General features: G+C 37.1%; 1 long non-coding RNA gene across 2 annotated transcripts in view; it reads right to left on the bottom strand.

Moving 5' to 3' along the window:
* Positions 1–22,525, bottom strand: part of LOC110828390 (uncharacterized) — a 69,689-nt gene that overhangs the window by 6,197 nt on the left and 40,967 nt on the right. The window contains exon 3 of one of the 2 annotated variants that reach the window (XR_015537614.1): positions 9,743–9,862. This is a non-coding gene — a long non-coding RNA (uncharacterized LOC110828390). Of the gene's footprint in view, positions 1–9,525; positions 9,863–22,525 lie in introns of those variants that run through there. The other variant, XR_002542649.2, reaches the window with a different exon arrangement.

Below are 22,525 nucleotides of genomic sequence, written 5' to 3'. Positions count from 1 at the left end.
TTTAAAAAGGCCCAGCCCGTATATTTATTTCTCTTTTCTTCATCTACTCCTTTTGGTGTGTATTACACCGAAGGCGCACAAAGGGGGCTTGCAGATAATTAACTAATACACAGACCTACCGCGACAGGACTCCGTGCCATATCTATTTATACCATTTTAATTCTCCTTCCTGATCCCCTGCAAAACTATTGAGTTCCAACAGCATCGTAGATCAAAAGAATCATCTGACTTGTATATTGCAGGTATCAGGTTAGAATCCCGACTACATGACGGCTTCTTCTGTGCAAGTTCTTCGAGAGTTTATTCTGTTCCTCCAGTTAAATGTTAAAATACTTGCCATGCACAGGCAACAACCCAGAAGACAGAAATCTTCAGACTCATCGCCCTGATGACAGAGGCAGTATGACCTCCGAAACGTTGGTTAACATCGACCAGACTACACAGGCAACAACCCAGAAGACAGAAATCTTCATACTCATCGCCCTGATGACGGAGGCAGTATGACCTCTGAAACGTTGGTTAACATCGACCAGACTACACAGGCAACAACCCAGAAGACAGAAATCTTCATACTCATCGCCCTGATGACGGAGGCAGTATGACCTCTGAAACGTTGGCTAACATCGACCAGTCTACACAGCGCAACAACCCAGAACACAGAAATCTTCATACTCATCGCCCTGATGACGGAGGCAGTATGACCTCTGAAACATTGGTTAACATCGACCAGACTACACAGCGCAACAACCCAGAAGACAGAAATCTTCATACTCATCGCCCTGATAATGGAGGCAGTATGACCTCCGAAACGTTGGTTAACATCGACCAGACTACACAGCGCAACAACCCAGAAGACATAAATCTTCATATTTTTAATCACCCTGATGACGGAGGCAGTATGACCTCTGAAACGTTGGTTAACATCGACCAGACTACACATCGCAACAACCCAGAAGACATAAATCTTCATACTCTGATGACGGAGGCAGTATGACCTCTGAAACGTTGGTTAACATCGACCAGACTACACATCGCAACAACCCAGAAGACAGAAATCTTCATACTCTGATGACGGAGGCAGTATGACCTCTGAAACGTTGGTTAACATCGACCAGACTACACATCGCAACAACCCAGAAGACAGAAATCTTCATACTCTGATGACGGAGGCAGTATGACCTCTGAAACGTTGGTTAACATCGACCAGACTACACAGCGCAACAACCCAGAAGACGGAAATCTTCAGACTCACCACCGTGAAAACCTCAAATCCTACAACAACTATTACTTTTTATCCTAAAGTATCCTATCTGATGCTACGTAATGTCAGGAGCTGAGAGCAAATGGTCACTGACTATTTGATGGCCCGAACCAGAGTCTCAACGCCACCGATGACAAATTACACTGTGTCGAATTTTATTTTTACGATTCCGCTTTAAAAACATATTAACCACTTTTAAACATTAAAAGATGAATATTCTTTTAGTTTTGTAACTTACAGCATTATCTAAAAGAGCCACTAATGAAAATTAATAAATAAGCTTTACAAAAGTGTAGATATAACTTTCAAAGATAAAAGACATAAGACAGACTTTTCTTTCTATCTGATATTTCACTGCAGACTACCATCGAAAGAAAATACATGAACTGATAAAGAATTAAATTAAAACATACCTGTATGCTTGATACACGATTTAAATATTAAATGAAAATTAAAACATATCAAGAGCAGTCTCTGATGAGAAATTTTATAGCCGGCAGACTTGCTTTTGTTGTTCAATTCATTCACTTCACCACGTCAAAACGATCTCTCCCACCCCCTCTCTCTCTCTCTCTGAGTCTGTGTTGCATCAAATTATGAGAAGATACGAAGCCCTACCGCATGGTATAATTATCATTCGCCTGACGGCATTTTGTAATAACACAGCTACAAGAGAATGAACATTTTGAATCAGGTATCTGTCACTAGTCGCAAGAAACGACGTGCAGTGGATATATTCGCGAGAAGGTAAATGAAGCCAATGAAAGGCTAATTCACAACACCCAGCCCACAAAGCGCGCGCAGTTCCACCGTTCGGTCACCTGTAGAATATTCAGATCCAAGGGAACGCAGCTGGACATAACAAGTAATTAACAATCACAATAATACTGCTTATTAACTGCGGTTAACCGGGCATTAAGCCGCCACGATGATCTATCGGTTAGAACGCTGGTCTTGTAATCCTGGGGTCTCGGGTTCGATTCCCGGCGGTGCCCGAATTTATAACTTGTGTTGGGCAAGGCCGTGGTCTAGGCAACGCGGAGGTTTCCTCCGGGGGCTTCTTCCCCGGTTTCTCCGTGGCATCCCAACAATTACTCCATTCACACACAGAAGAAGGCAATGGCAAACCACTTCTGGATCATCTGCCAAGAACGTATATGAACAGGTCCCAGTCCGAGAAAAGGATGGAAGGATCCTGTTTATATGGACCTGTCGTCAGACAGAACACTAAATAAATAAAATAATAACCAGGCATCTACGCCGTGATTATAAGTAACTGGAACAGAGTCCTTGAGAAATTAACAGTCCATGAGTTAGTCAAGAAATGTCTGAACTTTGTGGAATCCGTATATTTATTACCGCGTTCACAGGGGTTCGACTTTGGTCTTCTTCCTGAGCCAGCTGAATCCAATCGATGCCATTTTCATAAGACGCATGTTGGGGTGGCGCGGTAAAGTTTTCGATACAGTGTGATGATATGGACTGGATTAATCTGGCTCAATATAGAAACACGATAATGAACTTGAGAATTTCATGAGATGTAGGAAATTCTATTACTATCTGACCGACTATTAGTGTCTCAAGTTTACTGTATAAAGTATATTTCAGATAATGTTCTTCTGTATTTTGGCGCCTTACCGAGTGGTCGGTTAGATGCAAACGATTCTCCAGTGGGTTAAAATCATTATCATCATCAAAGTTTAGCTTTGTTGACTTGTTCCGTAACCAAGATTTTAGCTTATAACTCATCAGTGACGTTTCACGTTCTCATGACAGTGAGTATAAATATTTCTGTCCTCTGGGTTGATGCAACGTGTAGTCTTGTAGAAATCCGTCAGTGGTTCTTGCAACCTCCATTATCACTGTGATGATAACATAGCCATGAAACCATTGAAACGATGGTAAAACAACAACCCATAAGATAACCATCTTTGTCACTAATAAGCTCGTCTTTTTTAAGTTCTTCCTAAATCCCCTCTTCAGTTTTGATTATGTTTTATAATTTCCTTTACGTGTTATTCATCTTTCAATACGAAATGCTGTTCCAGTTTTCTGCAAAACGCATTCATCATACGGATATGAAGCGTCGCTCTGTGTGAACTAGTCTTGCTAGCAACATCCAGATTGCGCGAACTGGCGATGGAGTCTAAAACCTAAGAATTCTAAGCCAAAAGTTCAATTAAGCCATTCGTTTCGGGTTTTTATTTTTGTTTCAGCTTCTCACTCACTCACACTCACGAGTATATAGTGTACCGACCAAACTGCCCTTGTCTTCTTCATCATGCTTTCTTTGACGTCAAAACATCGGACGTTAAGACAGTCATGTGATTTGGTGATCAGAAAATTCTATCTCTACCCTCCCCCTGCGTTAACGTACTGTGTCCCCCTCCCACACGGGGCCTTCCTTCTATTCTTTTAGGAACAAACCAACTGACCCCCATCAGCCCAAAAGTATCATTAAGTTGCCAACCGAAAACCGGCAAACAGAATATGTTACATCACAACGTTGTGCAAGAGTGACATTCAGCGCTTTTCCATACCACCACGTAACTTACGAATTACCTTACACACACTTCTACAACGAGAAGTAAATTATTAATTTATTTGGTTTAAATTAAATTCATAAGATAGTGTAATTGCGTCATATTGTGAATATTATATCAATTATTTATTTTAATCCGTCTGATCACAATATAATTTTAACAGAAACAATGGACATAGAGATACAATAGAAAAATATTACATACAACAAACATTTAAACAAAACATTTGTCTAAATGATAATAACATATACCTTAATAACCCCATCTCAATGCTCTACAGATCATTAACCCCAACCCCGACAGCCACCTTTCACTTACTCCTTCCACAAGCAACCACAGTCAGTATTGACCCACACCTGTTCGAAGACACTAATACTTCTGGACATATCGGGACACTCACTCCTACATCTTTGGTATGTTTTATATTTATTTATTTTTATATTGATATTTTCTATCTATAATTTATATATTTTGCATTTTATTCTCTATAATTTTATAAATTCTTTCAAATTCTTTAGTGTTTCTTTCAATCATTTACTTACAGGCCGATATGTACATCTAATAACATTTAAGAAAAACAACACCTTCGCCCAAAAATGGAAAAACAAACGTAATGAAACATCACGAAAAAACTACAGAAATCATAATTGAGTTTTAAGCTCTTAGATATATTTTACACCTGATGATGGTTTTATGAAAACTGAAACATGTTGTGTAAATGTTCCGAAATGTAAATCGATTAATCGATAAGGAACATGAATGATATTTTATTATCTTAATTATAAGAAGTTTTAAATAAAATTATATTGTGATCAGACGGATTAAAATAAATAATTAGATTAAATTAAATTTCGTCAGCTTAAATTAGGATTAGTTTTCATATAATAATAATATAGACGGTGTGGTACTTCATAATTGTTGAATTACAGCCTCAGATTTATATCCAGATTAAAGTTCTAATGTTATTCCAAGATTTAATTCACTGTATATTTGGGATAGTGTTATGATTCCTTCCTATCTAAAAAAACTTCTCGGTCGAGTGATTACAACCCCTCCTTCGAATTCACGAAGTTTCGAGCTTTATTGTCGGCTAGGAAACCGGCCTTTCGTAATTAAATTTCATTCTACACCTTAAAACTGGAAAATATCCTATCTTTCCAAATTATTTACAACAAATCATTTACAATCGTTCTGAAGTTGGATGCAATACGACTGATGTGGTTGGAAAAATGTCCTATAATACGCAAACTAGATCATTACTGTCATCATTATCAGGACTTGAGAAGCAATCCGAATTTCTTTTCTCGAGAAAAATTAAAAATAATTTGTTTTTATTCAAATATTAACGTAAAATATTTTATATGTTACCTTTTAGCATAATAACGCGTAGCGACTCTACGATGTCGGTATTTCAGTCTGCACATTAATCTCTTCGTAAAAATACAAACCATCTCAGTTAAAACTCATCTAACGATTCTGCAGCAAGAATAATATGGAGTGTACTGCCAACACATTAACACACACTTTGACAGAGGCGAGGAATCGAAACGAAATATTTTAATACAAATGATTGATCGTACTTTACATCCCTGATTATCACTACCGTCTATTTTACCACGCAGTGTAATGTGTGCACTTTTTTATTGTAAACAAATTTCATGATCGACCTAAGAACTTGACGTAAATGGACGATATTGTATTGGTTAAAATAAACGTGGAATCAGGGGACATATGCCACTCTTGCGCACTGGGCATTATGCATTGCGTAATGAAAACGAATGAAGTTTGAACTTGATGTTCTACGGAACCGATGATTGTCATATCCCCATCTCTTTCGGACACACAGTTTCCATTACCTCATCCTGTAATCTAGGGATGTACAAATCGTTTTGCAATATTTATCTGAATATCGTTTTGTTAACAGGGTACATACAAACCAATGTCTTATATTACTAACTTGATTCGAATTAATAACAATCCTTGTAACACGTAGCTAAGCTAAACGTAATATCTGAATGTTATCCAATGCATTTAAAGCTATTTAATTCTCTAATAACAACCCGAAGTTTTAACGTCGCTAATACAAAATTACGCAATTGAACACAATCTGACCATCTGACTCCAACACCCACAACCAACATTTATGCGTACCATCTAAATAACATCCTTCCATCTCTGTTTTGGTCTTCTCAGTATCAGAATACAAGACATTGCTTTATCATAGTCCTTTCCTCCTTCATCCTATCTGTACGTTCTATCCATCATGCACTCTTAAATCACGCTGCTCTGCAATGATGTTCATTATCATACAGAATTTGAATATTAGGGTAAATAAAGACCCATTCACTCTGCTACTACGACATGCACGTGATTAATACTGCTGGTGTGAAACCATGAGTCTCTTTGTCAAATGCTGTCTATACGAACATAATTCACGAGAAATAAACAAAATAATTATATCAAATCTAAAACTTCTTGACGATGGTGAAGAGTCAATTGAATAAAAATTTTCTTGGATATTATCCATCGTCTAGTAAATATAAAACGTAAAACGACGTTTCGGAGATGGGACTCTATCTCCGTCTTTAGGTTTCTACACAGTTGGGCCCACTAGATAGAGCTAATCCCTATCAGATAGAGTCCCATCTCCGAAATGTCTTTTTTACGTTTTATATTTACTAGACGATGGATAATATCCAAGAAAATTTTTATTCAAAATAATTATAAATACAAACAGACCAATGTTTAGGAATTAACTCACTTTCGGCGGTTGGCTTCTAGATATTATTTTTGACGTGTCGACATCCACTATCACCCTGTAATTACCTTCTAACAAACAGTGACCAACGGAAAGAGAGAGGGCTGTTCCAACAAATGTCATGCTTCCCCGTGTAATCTGGATATATTTAAAACAGTATTCACAAATGCGCAAAATTTCTGTGGAACCCATATTGCATTTAAATTAAATTTGTTCTTGCTGCTTATTAAACGCAACTCGACGAGGAATAATGTGGAATGGAGGCATAACTCCATTTATTCTTGACCTCGGCACTTTGTTCTTGGAAAAGGGCACGTGGTATCTACCTAATGGGGTGGGTGGGTGAGCCCCAAAGCCGTTATGGCGGTAAGAGAAAACATATTTCGTCCCTGCCTGAAATCGAATCTCGATAGACAAGCCCATATTCTAGTCATCATGTATTGTCTATTGAATAACATACAACAGGAATAATGTATCTTCTTACTTGCCAATAATTTTTGCAATCAGCTTTGACAGTCGTTGGCGCAATGTTTATTTTATTAGCATATCAATCACATGCTACTGTTCTATCATATCTATCCCTTCACCTTAAGCTATTTCTCTCACCCATCGTGGGATGAACCTCAGGTGATCTGTACTAAAACATGCGATCATAACTGAACCATCGAAAAAATTGTAAGGCGTTGTGGTTGATAATATAATTAAGATGGGTCTGATTTACGTATTCGAACAGAAATTACGATCATTTTCTGTCCATCTATCTCGTCTTTCAGCCGATAACTTATTCCCCCCTGTCAGTGGTCTTACGAACTACATATTGTGTGATAAAATAAATCGAGAACTGCTAAATGGATTTCTTTTAAACGTGACATGAATAATATACAATTGAAGCCAAGATTTAAGTCATACTTAATTTCCTATAGTTGGTTATACTAACGTAACGAGTACTCAAATTTGTGAAGTGGAACTATAAATCTCCACTTCGACGTTATTACCCAAGATCCTCTGCTACCACTGATGACGTCATCACCCGTCCGTCACTACGAAGTCTGAATTTGGTATGAAGTGCGTGCTATTGGAGGCTACTCAAATTTGTCTTAATTTTCTACAATCGGTTCCAACGACGTGACTGACGCTTAAACTTGTGATGTGTCGTATGACTCAAGAACTGACGAACGGATTTCTATTAAATTTGGTATATATATTATATATGCAATTGGAATATAGTCCAAAAGAGTAGTCTTTAATTCCCTGTAACGAGTGAAACTAATCTGACTGATGCTCAAACTAGTGACACGAGAAAATCAGTCTCGCTTTTGCGTTCCGCTGTGACTTCTGATGTCTTAACCCATGCTGCTCTCTAACAATGGTCATTCGAACTATTAGTGCTACCATCTATCAGAACTGATGTGCACAATTTTCTATCACATCCTATGGACGTGGTGTAAAGAAATCTTTGTGAATTTACTTCTGTGTAGTGTTTTATACATAATTCATATTTCAAAAAGTTTTTATTATTTCAAATTTTTAATAACTGCAAATACGTTTAAACGCGTACTGTAACTGAGTTCTTAAATAGAGGATTTATATTAGTATATACTCTTTATTTATTTTATCATCTAAATTCTTCGTGAAATTGTCTAATGGTTGTAAATTAAGAATATTTATAGGTTAAACGCAAGATGTGGAGGGGTAACAAGACAGTGTTATGTAATTTTTGGTGAACAACTCCTTCTGAAGATGGGAGACTTAAAATCCATTTATATGAACATCACATAAGACGCTGAAAAGATCACGGGTTAGATTTCAACCGTCAGCATAGTCTTAAAATGAGAAATAATAATAAAAAAACCCTGACAGTATACAGGACTACCAATCACAGGCAGGTAGGAGCAAAGCCAACTGCCGAAATACGTTGGAGGCCATGTCTCACATTAAAATAGTGGTATAATAAGCCACATGTTTTGAAGAATTATACAGATACTTTCCTATGATATTGCATCTTGGTCTACAGTTGTTTGGGTTTTCGAGAAATTAACATTAAACAATCTATTTCAAAAATGTGCCTCATACAAGTTCTGCACTAAACCAGATGTTGGAATTGCTGCTAGTAATTTGTTGGAGAAAGACAACACAAATTTCAAGAAACATCACCGTGATTAACTATTTCGTTTCTTATTTTTAAAATTTCGGTTTTGAGAATCGACCAGATGAACAGCTGTCCTAAACTCTTCAGACCATCCAGGATCATACAGCTTCTCAAAACGTAATCTTTTAATTAATTTTGAAGCTCATTGTCGCACCTTATTTCAAAATACTACCACAGCCTTAGCATGGAGAAACGGGGTAAAATATGTATCACGATTTTCGAATCTGATACCTTTCGAATACAATTATATTCCATTACGACTACACAAATATAACAGGACATTTGTTTATACACGTATGCTAAAATGACATTTTTATTTATTTATTTATTTAGTGTTCTGTCTGACGACAGGTCCATATGAACAGGATCCTTCCATCCTTTTCTCGGACTGGGACCTGTTCATATACGTTCTTGGCAGATGATCCAGAAGTGGTTTGCCATTGCCTTCTTCTGTGTGTGAATGGAGTAATTGTTGGGATGACACGGAGAAACCGGGGAAGCCCCCGGAGAAAAACTCCGTGTTGCCTAGACCACGGCCTTGCCCAACACAAGTTATAAATTCGGGCACCGCCGGAAATCGAACCCGATACCCCAGGATTACAAGGCCAGCGTTCTAACCGCTAGACCACCATGGTAGACGTATTTTTTATTGAAAATGATTAAATTAACGGGGCTAGATGGAAGAAGATTCTCTAACACCCCCACCCAAGTTCTCCGTCAAGGTATACCTTATCTTGAAAACAGGTCCAAATATTATGAGTACTGTGTAAACCAGACATTAAAGTAATCACAGTCTTCTGAGAAATAGGGCATATTTAATCTTGCGTGTTAATCTAACGGTTAAAACAATGGACAGCCCTTAAATAGCAATATCTCATTGTAACACTACAGCCTAAGAACATTTCCTAATGGCACATCAGAAAGGTGATCATTAAAGTTCAAAGATGGATACAACAAACTTTGCTGCTGTCGAATGTATTCATAATAAAAACAACTGGAATTCAGAATGAGCCTCGCTTGTAATTACCTACCACACGAGGCGTTGCGTATAGACATCACTTGTACGGGCGATCTCTCCGAAGAAATCCACGCCTTCGCTCTTAGAAAGGCGTCTGTGGCGGTGGGCGATTGATTCTTTCGTCTTTTCTTTTCTGAAATGAAATTAGTTTTGTTATTGGTAATATTCTGTGGTTTTGACATGAGAGGCGTAACTCTGTAAGGTGTGTTATTATGCGCTATGGAGATTTGCAACTTATGTTTGGAAATCGGTGATACAAAAAACTTGAGGTGAGGTTATGACAGCATTTCTCTTCTCTAAAGTGTATTTGATGCAGATGAATTCGAACTGGCAGGTAAATAAATATCCCCTGTGAATTGAAATTAATAAAAGTAGCGTAATATTGGGGTTTTTTTCCACGATATCGTCCAATTTCGTGTCTAGAAGCTGATTTATGCAAATAATTCTCCTTTTTTTATATAACATAAATCGCCTTCTTTAAAAATTCTATCACTGGTCGCTATTTTCAGCCAGTTCTATCCAGTTCGCAACAACACAATATTTCAATTGCATATATTTTAATACGTTGTCTTCCATAAATTAACGCCCATGTCTCTCGAGTGGTCTCTTCCACTTTCTTCTTCAGGGTAAAATTTTATATGCATTTTACATTCCACGAGGGTTTCCAGCAAAACTTTTATGATTTATTTTGTTTCCTTTGTTCTCTGTAAACATAATAACGAGAGCTTAAGTTTAAAAACATTTATTTATCGGAATCAAAAAATAATTTATGGAGATATTTTTGAATGCTAGTTTATGTAAATGTGTAATATTCACAATGTAATGAATAGCTGAAAATGTTATTGAATTTTATGGTTGTAATTCTTATAACCCTAAACTTTAATATACGATTTCAGCTATTTAGATGCTTAAACAATTTGAAGTATTTCTATAATGTATAGAGTTAGTGTCTATTGTAAGATATATTTCATGACAATGTCAGACATTCTATCCAATTTAAAACGGAAGATAAGCCAACAACAGAAAGAATTTCAATCCGTTTCTAAAGCAATACTTTTATCTCTGCTCCAGACACTTGGAAGTTTATAAGATTGCTTTCAGCTTCAGACAAGTAGAGACGAAGCCAGGGATTTCCGAAGATATTTGACAAGATTTACGTGGGTGGACTTTTTTAGATGGAAACGTTGTTACTTTTGTGTGGTGACACAAAGAAAGAAGATGCCAGAGAAGGAGAGACATAACCGATACTGTTAAAACCTATAACAAACGATAGCTGTCTATGTGTAACGTTCACAAAAGAAAAGAATTGTCCAGATGGTTCAACCCATATTTTTACCCACTGGAGACAGGGAAAGGAGAGTTGGTACTTATGAAGTAACACCCGTAAGAGTTTCGATTTCATGGATTAAAAGACTGTGAAGAGAGTAAAGAAATGGTTTTCTTTTCTCCCTAAGAGCTTATTTCTGCCGTTCTAATCTTTCATCTCAAACAGATTATTTTATTTTTATATTTCGTTATCTGATACCACTTCCATGATACCCCATCTGGAATATTGGTTCCAGATGACTAACCCAAACCTTTCTTATATTTGTTAAGAAATTAATGCCTTGACATAGATTCCAAGGTTGAGAGCGAAGAGCCGGTTTGAATGTCCGCCTCTCAGCCTACCATGCGATGCTTCCAAATTTTGTTCCTTTTGGCAGTGGAATATTTAATGTCGCTCAGTCACTGCTGATGTTACTTACCATCTTATAAGGCAAGCTCATTATGTAGGTACACTTGAACAAACGTGGAGATATCGGTAGTAGAATATTTCAATGGAATATTTAGGAAAAATGTGAGGTGGAAAATTTACTGTTTTAAGTTTTAATGATTTGCATGGTTATTAACTTCGAATTTTGTACGCAGTTTTAACATTCTGTAACATTAATTTTGTGCATAAAATGTTACAGACCAAATCATTTTGCCACATTTAATAGGCTATAAAACTTTACAATTTCCTTCTTGCATATTTTACTTTCTAGTCAATAAAATATCCAGAAATATGCTTTAATATATTCCGTTGTATGGGAATGAATCATGGTCTCTCACCCTGTGAGAGAAACGTCTGAAAATAATATATGAACTAAAGAAGGAGACGAAAAATTATGTAATTTGTGAGCTGTATTTGTTTATTTTATTTAACAATAAAAAGTGAACGAATTAACTCCAGTAGTCAGGCCTTTACGTTACAGAAAATAATTCATTAGTGCGAAGCGTTTCACTGCCTATAACTAATAATTCCTTTCTTTGTATTTAGTTTAATATCGAAAAGTGTTAGTAAAATATTTTATATATCTTAATAAGATCTGTATTTTATAATACGTAAAAATGTTTCTTTCAGTGAGTTACTGCTTACATTGGTATTAATATTTTCCCAGGCGAAACAAATATTAATTCCGCCGACATCTGTTAGTGCAGACAACCGCATACAAAATACCATGGACAGCCTTTCAGTAGTCTAAGATTTAAACATGCCGACGGACGGTAAAACACGACACTGTATTCTTGCTCTCATGTTAACAGCGCACGAAATGACTGATTTGTCCGTGTTTTGAAGAACTTTTATTTTCCAATCGATAAAACGGGCTCCCTGTTAAAAGCTACTATCATTCTTGTAAGTTCAATAAGACACTAGCCATTAGATACCATAACGATGGGAGTGTAAAAATAATGTCGCTGCAGTTAGCTCCGAGATGAAGCCACAGAGACCTGGTTTCAGTATTAATGATTTATCGTTAATAGTGAATTTGAAGTAGGGGTTCAATTTATCATATGACTCCATCTTAATTATTATTATGCTGGACGTAGCTCAGCGTCTGTGACCTAGCTAGCTTTCCGTAAGCGTCTCCATGATGCATTGGGGACAACCATCGCACCTGGGGGTTAAGTTACAGAGGGGTGACGGGAGAGATTTATGAGGTAATGTAGCAACTCCGATATGAATACACGAATGCACAATCTCAGGCACCTGGAATTGTTTACATGTATTCAGTGAGTCTTGTGTTTGTTTCGCTCGTCTGTACGACTACAACTGATGGCCCTTTGGAAAGGATGGTTTGAGATGACACTGGTAATATACAGTGTGAACTTATCGCTCTTGTAATAATAATCCTTCTTCAATTCGTAGTCACAGGTCACAGGTAGGATTGAAAACGTGTATTAAAGAAATAGGATGTGGACTGGGTTCATATGCTTTAGAATAGGGTCCAGTGACAGGATTTTTAATACAGTTATGACAAATTATCTAGTGTAGCAGCCTTTTGTATGTATATGTCAATACAATTTATTATTCTGTGTAGGACTGATTTTGATAAAGTGTTTGGTTTCTGCAAAATATCTGTAAAATGTTAGCGATTGTGTCGACAGTGATAAAGGAAAGGTGTTTTAAAAAAATTTCTTTGGGCGTCTGATAAATTAGATTACTACATGGAAACAATAAATAAAAATGCAAAGTCAAAAATGTTGAAAGTCTAAATAATTTAAGAAGTACTTTAAGGTGATCATATACTTATACGTATGAGTTAAATGACTTTTAATTTTCTTCGCCTCGTCACTTTAAGATCTGCTTAACAGATACTGTGATTGAGAAACACAGAGATCACTAAATATGTAAGGAAAATATGAATTTATTGAAGGCGGTGCACAAAATCAGCTCACCTCAGAATTGTTAGCAACCGAATATTTTAAGCCCTTAAGCTGTATTGAAATATATAGTCCCTAATAAATAATTTTAAGTAAATTTATTTTAACACGAGGTTTTTGGAAGATAGAATTTATTTCGTGACCTATCCCAACATATTTACAAAAATAGTTTTCTTTTTATATCATTTTTTCACCACCGAAGCTTAGTAGATTGTTTCGTTTGAAGTACAATGGGCGATTTCTTAGCCCTCTCTCCAGCTTAACTGCGTTTACCCTTGGGTTTTCTCAGTCACAGTATTACAATAATCAAACGTTTTGCTAGATTTATTTATCTTATTTCCTTGATTATATTATTTATCCTCTAAATTTCCTATTATTTACGAAACGTTTTCTTATAGGCGTGGCTTCGAATTACTGCATTTCGACCACAATATGAGAGTGTTCTCGGTCAAATTTTCTTTTCTAATGCATTTGGTATTTCCAGGCAAAGATATCTGTGTGGTTCATGACACATTTCGTAAGTTTTTATTTATTCTGTTTAAGCCTGTTCAACCGCCACGGTGGTCTAGCGGTTAGAACGCTGGCCTTGTAATCCTGGGGTCTCGGGTTCGATTCCCGGCTGTGCCCGAATTTATAACTTGTGTTGGACAAGGCCGTGGTCTAGGCAACACGGAGTTTTCCTCCGGGGGCTTCCCCGGTTTCTCCGTGGCATCCCGACAATTACTCCATTCACACACAGAAGAAGGCAATGGCAAACCACTTCTGGATCATCTGCCAAGAACGTATATGAACAGGTCCCAGTCCGACAAGAGAAAAGGATGGAAGGATCCTGTTCATATGGACCTGTCGTCAGACAGAACACTACAAATAAAAAAATAAAGCCTGTTCAACTGATATCCCTTCGATCGAAAGAGTTTTGATTTACATAAAGAATTAAATACTTGTAGGCAGTAAATGCAAATGTGTTTTTATACCTAAGCAGCATGGAAAACTTGTTTTGTGTGTGTAAGTAAAGGACGTAGTCTAAAACTTTAAACTCAATATAGATTAGTAATATAATTTAAGATGCGGTCAATTGTACTCACGGTAAAATAAACAATTTATAGGGAGAGCCATTTTGAGGCTAGTGACGGAGTAAAAACACGAACTGTCAGACTAAGAATTGAATTCTGAACGTGCCCACGAACTTTATTATAATCATCAAAGGATATAACTTTAATACGGCTGATTATTAGATTATTTAAACAACGCTGCTTCAAATAAAACTGGAATTTCAGTAGTGAAGTGGTAGGAATGCACAAGAGGAGAGGTAGAGTTCTGTCTGAGGTTTGTGTCCTGCCACTTTTATGACGAAAGTGAGGAAAATCATGATAGTAGGTAACCAGCCAGAGATTTGTTGTTAAACACACTCGGCGAAATTATCTCCGCGTACAACATCTTTCTTTTGAAGGTAATCAGTTGTTGAGGAGTATTCTGCTTATATTAAAACCGACGGTTCATTTATTTCGTTAAAATCCCGTATTCTGAGTCACTTACATCAGTACATATCATGAAAATTCAGGCGATGAAGGAAGAATTTTATGTATTTGCAGGCCAAGGTTAGAGCCTTAGACTATTCTAGACATTCTAGGTCACCTAGATTTAAACTCTTAACTGAATTTTCCCTGTACAAACCTTCAATGGGTATTTTTATGAATTGATGTCTCAAAGAAAGCAACCAAATGATAAAAAGAAGTAGGCTGAACGAAGGAGTATGTTGAAGTGTCACTATGATAAATCCAAAATGTCTAGCGAATCTATGGATGAGCAGGTGGCAACTAAACGTCCTTCCTCTCTCAAGTATCAATATCTTCTTTTCACACTACAAACCCTTTATAATAATTTTTTGCTCGCCTATTCATCGTTTGCTTCCTCATACCACCCCCGCCGTTAAAGTCCCCTTCTCATTCTAAACCCCCGCCCCGTCCCTGTACGTCACCAAATCCTCAAAACTTTTCTTTCGGTATCCTTCTTTCTTACTTAAATCCTCAAAGGAATGGAGATCCTTTTTTATACAGTAGCAATTCCGCTCATAAATCAGATATAATCCAATGCGTGAGGTGTACCACAGAAGAGGAAATTTGGAGACAGAGAGGGAAAAATGCCCTTTTTTAGGTTACGTAAACTGCTGGATCGGTTTCTAGCTCCGACGATCACACGTCTTCAACGGGGAGCAGATTGGAATGTAAGGAGGTCTTCGATAAATAAACATAAATATTATGCTACCATCTACGAGGCGCGTCCTCAAAGTAAGTTTCCCTGGGGCCGTTTACAGAAACAAAACACAATTTCATGGAAATATTTATTGCAACAGATACAGCAAGTGTCCAGCTATTTTTCAACATATTCGCCACCGGAATTGAGACATTTGTCATACCGTGGGACCAACTTTTGAATACCTGTGTCGTAGAAGTCTGCCGCCTGGGATTGGAACCACTGTGTGACAACCATCTCCGCCTCTCTGTCATTCTCAAAACGCTGACGCTGACCGGACAGGAATTTCTTGAGGTGTAGGAAAAGATGGAAATCACTGGGAGCGAGGTCCGGGCTGTAGGGTGAATGATTAAACACCTCCCAGCTGAACTCCTGCAGGAGACTTGCTGTCCGTCGAGCCGTGTGCGGCCTAGCGTTATCACTGACCGCACTTCACAGTCGGCGGGAGCTGGAATAAGAACCTCCATCTTCAACAGCTGCAATGATGCTAATGTGAGAACGCAGGAAGTTCCGTTAGTGCATGCGCCATGCTACGTCATTGCTCTATCACGTACGCACAGTCGCTTCGCTCAATATAAGGTTTGCTAGCTGTGGGACGAGTGGGAAACTTACTTTGAGGACGCGCCTCGTAAAACAACGTCTTAAGTTCAAATAGTGTCTTCTTGTAAACATTTTGATGAAACTTTGGGTTCCATAAACGACGGAACATTTATGAACAGCTGAGAAAGAATATTGTTAACGGAGTAAGCTATGCAGTTAATTTAATATAGTTTTTCCTCTAGTCCAGTATCTTGTATATACGCAAATTTCAGGATCTTAACTTTGTGTGTGTTATCGAACACAAAATTATTAATTCACCTGTAAATTTCTATGGATTCCTTACTCCGAGACCTAAAAATTATGAGAGAAAAAATAACAGGATTAAGATAAGAAGACGACAAGGTGGATCTTAATTTATATTCGACACCGAAATTACTAGAATGTCAAAATTTCCACCCAGTGTGTATATGTGTCCCTCTCATGACTGTCACGATGTTCTTGATGACTGAGTGAATTTATTTCTTAAAATAGATCCTGTGTCAGAGAGTTGTTTATTTAGTTAGTGACTCTGGTTTAAGAGAACATTTTTGAAGGGCCTCATTATGCAAATTTCTCTACGATAATTGCCAAAACTCTGTACGGGATGAGACTCACTCGCGTGCCCCCACAAAATAACTCGGTCGCTGTTGTTAAAACTCAAGTAATTTAAGGATGTAAGTAAGTTTCAATTTTTTAACATTAACGTAAATTCTATCGCTTATTGGATTTTAATGACTCATTTGATTTTGTTCGCGATTAAAACACAGCTACAAAGTAGATCTTTGTAACATCAAAGCAGGAAAAAAACCATCCACTTTGCTTTGTGTCCATAGGCTATATTTTGTGATGAGATATTTAACGATCGTATTTCTTCAACTAATGGGAAAATAAGTGACCAAAATTACTAGAGATGTTTTTCATTCCCAAGGAAAATGATAATATGGACTAGATTGGAATTGAAAATTGTACGGAGCGGGAGATGAGGAATTGAAGATGATGTTGGGGTAGGTGGTGTAAGGGGTGAGGTTTATGTTGGCCCATCTGTGTGCAAGAGTATCTTTAATGTCACATTTACGATTTAACAGGTATAAAAAAAATCTATCAAAAACTTCTTATTTTAATGTTTACTTTTCCTTAATAATATTTGTTTATGGAACAGGAGATTGATGTGAACATTATCTGGCAACATTTCGAGTCAAGTCAGGTAATGAACTAAAGCACAGAAGTTGTCATTCAGCGGGTTTGAATGATTCATGATTTATTTAACGACATTTTATCATCTGTTTCAGTTGAAGTTGCTCTGTATGGATGTAAAATTTGGAATCTTCCCCTGACTAAAAGAACAACACAAACCGAGTTAATTCGAAAAGTACTTAAGAGATCTGAGTTAGCCACTGCTGTGAAGATGTCGATACTATCCATCTTCAGGGCTAGAATTCAGTAAGTGTCACCGAAACACTGTTATACACCCACGTGTACTCTTAGTCAATGTCCAGGAGAATATGAGAGGGGATAAGATACAACTTAATGTAAATGACAGTAATTAACAAAGAATTAATAACAATTGCATAATGACGAATTTTATAACGTTTATTCTCATCAGTTATTAATATCATTTATGGGGGATGAAACTTTTATTTGGAAATCCTGACCATGTGGAACAACTTTAGATGGGAATAATAGCTGGGTGATTGAGAATATCTATCAAAATCACATGCACTATTAAATGTAGGCAGTTGACAAATTCTGATTGTGTTTCAACCCTGAATCCTAACGCCTATAAGAAATACTCCTTCCTGTTTGGCTACAGTAGCCAGAGACATTACTTCTTTTAAAGTCATGTCTCGAATACAAGCGAGTCCTATCATACGCACTTTTATTTTCAGTATTTTCGAATATCCGAGATTGTTTTTAGTGTTGTCAGGAGCATCCAATCCAAGATGGTTTCTTACTTTGAGGAAGGAAACTAAAGTATACTTTTTTAAAGAAGTCGTTAAGAGATCATAACCGTCACAAGGAAGAATTAGTACGGTAAAATAGGATATTATGCAACGAGGAACTTCGTGATTTATACATAACACCTAATTTTATTGAGTTAATTAAATAAAACAAACTGACCTGCACTGGCCCTGAAGTTATGATGGAAAGATATAATTTTTGTGGTGAAACCTAATGGAAATTGGCCGATTAGAAGACCGAGAACGATGTAGGAGAATGATATTAGGATACTTGTTAAGAGATGGAATATTTGGATTCCACTTTGTTGGAGCAAACTCTATTTAATGGTGTACGTTGGTGGTAGAGATGTCGAACCTTCAAGACTAGTGAGTTTGTAGACACGAATTTAATTGAAGGAGATTAACAAGAGTTGCTTTTTAATTTTCATTTATGCACCAATAAAAGTATTTCTATAGTACATCTTTCGACAGAGTAAATAAGTGATTTAACATGCAGTGTTAGATACTACAAATTGAAAGGTGACAAGTCTTGATAACACAGAAATTACCATCCAGAATAAGAGACTTTTTTAAAAAGAGACTCTACTAGAAGTATAAAACACTGCTATAGTAAATAATCTCTTTCTGAAATTTGTAGTCTCTATGGTAGACAAATTTTCAGTTCAGTTGTTTGCGTGAGTGACCACTTCTGCTTCTGTCTGTTGAAACACAAAAAAAGCTAAGGTACTACTCTGTAACGACGTACGAAGCTGAAAAATGTGTTGCTGATATATAACGACCATTATTCTTAGTAACTTTCAGTTTCTATCTGCAACTCGAAAGCAGGAAGTTCAGTAATGTAAGACGGTCTGAAATATCGTGCTTCTGCTAAAACCTGATCCAGGACTTCACAAAACTTTTATCTAATGCCGTTTATGCCTCAAATGTTATCACTAAAAACTTTGATGGGTTGTTAATCACATTTCCTTCCAGTAGAATGAAGAACACGAAAATATCCATTTCCTGTGCTAATGTGTTTTCACTTTGAATATTACTTATCGGCTAGATTCCTTTTTTAAATTAGCTTGTTATGGCGTCATTGTAAGACGTTTCAGTTGCTGAAATATAATTTGGTTTTCCTCCCGTTGTCACATTCCTAACGAGAAATCGAATCACAAGAAATGCTTCTGTCAAACAGCCAAAATAAATAAAGTTCTTGGCATTTATCCCACTTTCAAAAAGTTCTTTCGTTTGGTTCACTATATCTACATATAGCCTTTATAAATCGTGGTGAATGTTAATTACTGCATAAGTTTAATTTACTTGTTGTTTATTTAACGACGCTTTTAGTAGCTCATGAAGAGACCGCTGGGGAGACCTAGACGTAGATGGGAGGATAATCTCAGGCGGGATCTATGGGAGATAGGAGTTGAAGGAGACTGGATTTTGTTGGCCCAGGACAGGGTCCGGTGGAGGGCTTTGGTTAATTAGGTGATGAACCTTCGGGTTCCATAAGCCATCTGGTTGGTTGGGTCCACTATTTGGGAAGCCTGAGGGGAAGAGACCTCTGGGGAGACCTAGACGTAGATGGAAGGATAATCTCAGGCGGGATCTATGGGAGATAGGAGTCGAAGGAGACTGGATTTTGTTGGCCCAGGACAGGGTCCGGTGGAGGGCTTTGGTTAATTCGGTGATGAACCTTCGGGTTCGGTAAGCCATCTAGTTAGTTGGGTCCACTATTTGGGAAGCCTGAGGGGAAGAGACCTTTGGGGAGACCTAGACGTAGATGAGAGGATAATCTCAGGCGGGATCTATGGGAGATAGGAGTTGAAGAAGACTGGATTTTGTTGGCCCAGGACAGGGACCGGTGGAGGGCTTTGGTTAATTCGGTGATGAACCTTCGGGTTCGGTAAGCCATCTAGTTAGTTACTTAGTTCAGTAGCTCATACTAAATAACGTCGAATGTAGGATTAAAAATAAATTATAAATAATATGAAAGGAAGCTTTAGTGACAAAATATGTTACTGCACTATTCCAACATTTGGCTGCAGTTATTGAGAAAAATTAACAAAAATATCTTACTGCCTGGGACTTGAACCAAGGACATCCGGAATACGAAGCAAAAGTGCAAAGTACTCGTTTACGACGTTCGGAGTTACACCGTCTAACTGCAGACTAAGAAGGTGAAAGTAAACGGAGGCTGCAGACAACTGCATCTTAACCACGCTTCTTTAAATAAACTATAAATAAATAAGATTATTAACTTGTAGTGTTTACCGTCCACCAAGTATTATTAGGGTAATGAAATTAAGGATGAGGTGATGGGCTGGACAGGTAGCAAGTATAAAGTAGCTGAGGAATTAGTACAGAAAAGAAGAGACAGCTTCGATGATGTAGGAGTAGATGTCAGGATAATATAAAAACAGGTATTAAAGGAATGGATGGGAGAGTGTGGACTGAATTTATGTGGCTCTGGCGAGCAACCAATGGCGTGACTTGAAGACCACAGCAATAAAACCGAGGTTTCAATGAAAGCGGGAATTTTTTTGTCCATCTGAGCTTCTGAAGAAGGATCTTGCCCCTTATATTTAGTCGGGCAGCATTAACTTCGAAGTACATTTACCATGAACTGAAGGGAGATAAAACTGTGATGAAATCAAGAAGGCAATCTGCAATGAAATAACCATTGAGGATGTCGAGACGTGGACATTTTAATAGTATCAAACTATACGTTAGAGTGTTAGGATGTGTGATTATGACCCAGTTTCAAACGCTTTAGGAAGTCTACAGTAGCATTCGAGTTGTCGTGACAACAGTATTAAGCCATCCGATTCCATAAAAGACGTAACACTTTTTAATCAGTCGAGGCACGATGGAAGGTAAAGGAAATAATAAATATCTATCTTCGCATTTGACTGTAATATACTAAGAAATTCGATGAAAAATTGTAGACAGAGAAGTGTTTTAAAGGGTTACGAGATTTATCCTGACTACTGGCAATAAAATTGGCAACAGAAACTGAAAAATAGTATGCTGATAATCAGTCGCCTGAATACAGAAATAAGGCCAAATCCTGTAATATAACATTTTAGTAATATACCTAAGGCAGTGAAAACAAATCTATTCAACATAATTATGGTTCAAGGGACATGTTGCTTTATAAATTTATGTTTGTAATGCATTTTATTATTGTAATAACTGCCAATTCTATTAACCCCATTCACGAAGCTGCTGGTTGCACTTTTTACGTTTAATTTTACTCAAATAACAACAGTATTAAAATATTTAAATATTTAAAAATAACCGTCAATCACAATAAAATTAAAAGATTAAAATATCATATTATGTTCCCTATCGAGTACTCGATTTACATATGGATACATACTCGATAGGGAACATAATATGATATTTTAATCTTTTAATCTTTTAATTTTATTGTGATTGACGGTTATTTTTAAATATTTAAATATTTTAATACTATTAATTCACAATATGACGCATCTACAATACCTTATCAAATAACAACGTATATTTTATACTGTTAAAAAACGTCATTTCTTGGCATTTTCACTGATCTCAGATATCAAATAAATCTAGATTGTAAAGGTTTAGTCAAGTCGCACGCAGAATTGTTTTAAGACGTTCTGGCTTTTAAACTTTAAATCACGTCAGATGAAAATCAAAATGACCTGTTCGTGTCAGAGACCGATACGATGATGGAGTTCTGAGCGTGCATATGCCGGACCTCTTACGGCGTGTCATGAAGTGTGCTGTTCGGGGAAAATGCCCCTTTCGTCCCACTTGAAGCTATGAGACCCCTCCTCACTTTCGTGAAGCCGCTTTGTGTTGGCTGGACCATCTGGTCAAACCAAACACGGAGAAACGTAAAGGATGTTTTTACGACGAGATTTTCTCGACACTACTGAAAGAGTTTTCTTTTAATTGTGGAAAATTTTAAATTATCCTCTTTTTTTTACATTTCATTCCTTTACAAGCCAAGAACGCTGTTGATTCATTTTTTAATAACCTTTTCTTATGCATTTGGACTCAATGTTCGTGATCTACTATCTGATGTTTGTAATTTTATAGCCTTTTCTTCGGAAAACTATCATAATTGCAATTTTAATGAAGCTCAAAGTTGCTCTGATAGCCAAGAAATTCCCTCCACCTCTTATGCAGACGAGAGTTCATAGCTATGATGGCAGAGTATGCCATAGGATTCTGTAGGATCCAGTTGAGTCCACCACACATCACGCCCTATTACTTCAGATCCAATGAAAACTATCTTCTCATAATTGCTAGGTCACCAACGTGGTTCCTGCCTTTGACATTTCTCGACAAAA

This window comes from Zootermopsis nevadensis, unplaced genomic scaffold (assembly GCF_977971745.1).
Source record: "Zootermopsis nevadensis isolate Lab colony 2312 unplaced genomic scaffold, Znev_1.0 Znev_ptg000002l, whole genome shotgun sequence".
NCBI classification, from domain to species: domain Eukaryota; kingdom Metazoa; phylum Arthropoda; class Insecta; order Blattodea; family Termopsidae; genus Zootermopsis; species Zootermopsis nevadensis.
The sequence above is the reverse complement of the archived record's forward strand: the minus strand, read 5'-3'. Positions and strand labels throughout refer to the sequence as shown.